Below are 3,614 nucleotides of genomic sequence, written 5' to 3'. Positions count from 1 at the left end.
ACTCCAGGAGAAGCTAATAAAAGGCTGAAGTGATTACCTGACAGTTAAATGATAAGAGTGATAGCCACAGGACTTCCTTGGTAGCCTATAACATGATCTAATCTTCTGTAGCTAGAGGCTATAGAAAGCTAAGGACCAAGACTGGGACTTAGTCATAAAATTCACAGAGCTCTAAAGAAAGTTTAATTCTCAATTGAGGCAGGTAGGCCAAGAAAGAATGAGTCCCTGACATGTAGGATGCAGACATCTAGGTTAATAACCACTGTCCCCCCTCCCCCAGCGCCACTCCCCTATAATGTTGTATCTCAGATTCCTCTGAACTCCTAACTAGCAGAAGTGGTTTACTCTTCCCTCTTCCGGGTGAGCACTGCCTCCTTGCTGGAAGATGCTGCAAAGCTCAGCCAATGGTCAAGTGTTGATCCATGAACCAGGAGCTCACGTTTTGATTCAGGGCACATGCCTGGTTTTTAGAGTGGATCTCCAGTAGGGAGCATGCAGGAAGCAGCTGATCCATGATTCTCTCTCATCATTGATGTTTCCATCTCCCTCTCCCTCTCTGAAATCAATCAAAACATATTTAAAAATGCTTCAGAGACCTTCCTCCTGCAAGAGAACATGCTCCTTCCTTAAGGTCTGTTCCTGATGATCAAGACAACGAGGGTTAAGTCACAGCATAATCTGAATGGGAACATTCTGTGTCTACTAAGGAAGGAAAGAGATTGTACCCCAAAGGAGCTAACATGTACCATCAGAAACTGGGAGAGTATGCAAGAAACTGGTTTCCAGGCATGCTGGATCGGGGTGGGGTCAAGGCACAAGGTGGAACCAAGTTGGATTAGGGCACGTTTATTGATTTGAGAGTACTTTCCTAGGATGCAGGACTCGACCCTCTGGCAAGGACACTAAATCACGGTGCAAATGTGCTGTCAGGACGCCACCTAGAAACATGGAAAAGAAATGGTCCACACTAAGTGAGACAGAAATGGTAGAATTGCCATAGCAGATGGTAGAAGGAGAAATGAAAAGGCCCAGAGAGTTGGGCGTGCTACAGGGTGTCTACTGTGTAAGATGACTATGTTTCAGAGGGATTCACCACTTACCAAAGCAATGAGCATGCTCGTGAGTGGGCACCATCACCCCTAAGAAGTTCATCTAGCTGAGGGCTCATGGTAGGGAGATGCTTTTCAAACTGGACTCACTGATAGCGGTTAGGTGCTTAACCATCAGAGGCCAAGAATTGATTGGCAAGGTCAGAGTGCAGTCAGGGGGACCTTCCTCTCAGAAAGCTATGTAGTTGGGTAATAGAACATAGTATCCTGGGGACAAAATAGACAGGCAGCCAACAGGGTGCTACTCAAGGTGTTCAATCAAAAGAAATCAAGGATGGATGATCAGGATGCTAAGGGCAGTCACCTTAATAAATAGTTACCATCTCTTGCCTGTTTTTCTGGCCCAGAGAAATCTCCAATTGAAAGAGGTGCCATTTTCAGGACTGGGGAACAATTACCATGTATTTGCATTATCATGACAAATATATGGTAATTGTTCCCCAGTCCTTCTCCAAAGAGACCTATGGCCACTTTGGTGAGAATATACTAGAAAAGGGGGATACCTAAGCGTAGGGTCCTAACTTAACATTGATCCTCAGAGACCTGAAGTATCATATGAGGGCATAAGGAGGCCTAGTAAGAGATAGAATCCTGGCCCAACTCTGGCTCATCATGGGTCCACTGGATCCCCTCCGTGGTCATTCCCTTATCCCTGAAAGTACAATGGGAAAAGATTACTTTCTATTTGGCAAAGTCCCCATATGGCTCCTTTGCGCTGGAATAAGATCTATCATAGTGCGACTGCAAGCCGAGCTATGAACCATGCAATCCACTCCCAGCCAAAATAATAAATCAAGGACAAAATCACATCTCAGCCAGCTTTATAGACCAAAGGATGCTGAAGTGGTGGGCCCCATTATATCTGCCCCCCTGAAAAAAACAGATGGATGCTGGAGGATGCAGGGGACTACAAACTCAACTGTGTAGTAGCCACAATTGCAGCTGCTATGCCAGATGTGGTATTTTTTACTACAGCAGATTAACAAGGCCTGGAGTTCATGATATGTGGCCATTGATTTGGCACATATGTTCTTTTCCATCTCTCTAAGAAAAGGGGATCAAACACAACATGTAAAATGGACAACAGATTACATTTATAATCTTGACCTAGGGTACATTAATGCTCATATCCTCTATCACAAGATAGTCTGAAAAATCGTGAATGGCTGGACTTTCTGCCAAGCATCACACTGATACACTAGAGTGATGACATAATGCTTATCAGATCAAGGAGCAAGAAGTGGCTGATCTTCTGGTCAGGCACATGCCCTCCAGAGAGTGAGCAATAAAACTCACAAAGTTTCAGACCACTTAGTGAAGTGTTTGAGGGTGCAGTGGTCTGGGCATGGCAGGCAAAGCAACTAGTTCCCTTCAGAATTAAAAACAAATTATTGTATTTTGCATCTCCTACCACAAAGGAGAAAGCATAATATCCCACAGGCCTCTGGGTTCTGGAGGCAGCAGATTATACACCTGAGCATACGGCTCTGACCCACGTATCAGATGACACAAAGGCTACTGGCTAAGAGTAAAATCAAGAACAAGTTCTGTAGCAGGAAGACCAAGTCTATGGTCCAGCCCTGCCTCTTAGGTTTTACAACCTAGCAGACCCTATGGTTTTAGAGATGTCATGGTGGGTAAGGACACCATTTGGAGTTTATGACAGGCCCCAGTGGAAGAGTCACAACACAAGGCCCTGAGTTTCTTAAGAGTATGCCATCTATAGCGGAGAATTGTATAACTCTCTGTTATAAAAACAGCTCCAACCTTGTGTCCTGAGAGTGCTTGGCCATAGGACACCAAGTGACCAAGCCACCAGAACAGCTCATGTTGAGCTGGGCCCTCTCAGACCAATAAGTCATAAGGTGACGTGGGCCCAGCACAAACCATCGCATGATGCAAGTAGCACATTCAGGATGAAGCATGAGTAGGGCCGGAGAGCATAAGCAAGCTGTACAAGGTGGCTCACATCCATGTCACCCACTGGTGTTCTCTTCCACATCCTTCTCCCTCAGCTCATATATGGCTCCTTATGATCAACTGACAGGAGAAAAAAAGTCCTCTTTGGATCATAAATGTGTCAACATGGTATGTGTGTGCCAATTGAAAAGGACGGTAGCTGAACTACCATGCGCTCAGGGGTGGCAGAAAATTCTTCCGATGGTAGAGATTAGCGGGGGTGCGGTGGGGTGGGATAATCTGGTCACCTACTTTGTGTGGAAAGAGAGTGGCCTGAGATTAGAATATACACAGACTCATAGCCAGTGGCAAATGCCTTAGCCAGCTGGTCAGGATCCTAGAGGAAGAAAGAATGAGAGATAGGAGACAAGTAGTAAAGGCATGTGGGTCAGCATGGAGATGAACATGCAGTGAAAAGACCTTTGGATCACATGTCAATGAATGCCCACCAGAGAGCACCCACCATGGAAAAGTAGGCAGAATGACTCGACCAATTAATACCAATCAGCTTCTGTCATCACCCTGGTTCCGGCACAATGAATGCAT

Source organism: Myotis lucifugus, unplaced genomic scaffold (genome assembly GCF_000147115.1).
Source record: "Myotis lucifugus unplaced genomic scaffold, Myoluc2.0 scaffold_182, whole genome shotgun sequence".
NCBI lineage: Eukaryota > Metazoa > Chordata > Mammalia > Chiroptera > Vespertilionidae > Myotis > Myotis lucifugus.
This window is presented reverse-complemented; position numbering follows the sequence as displayed.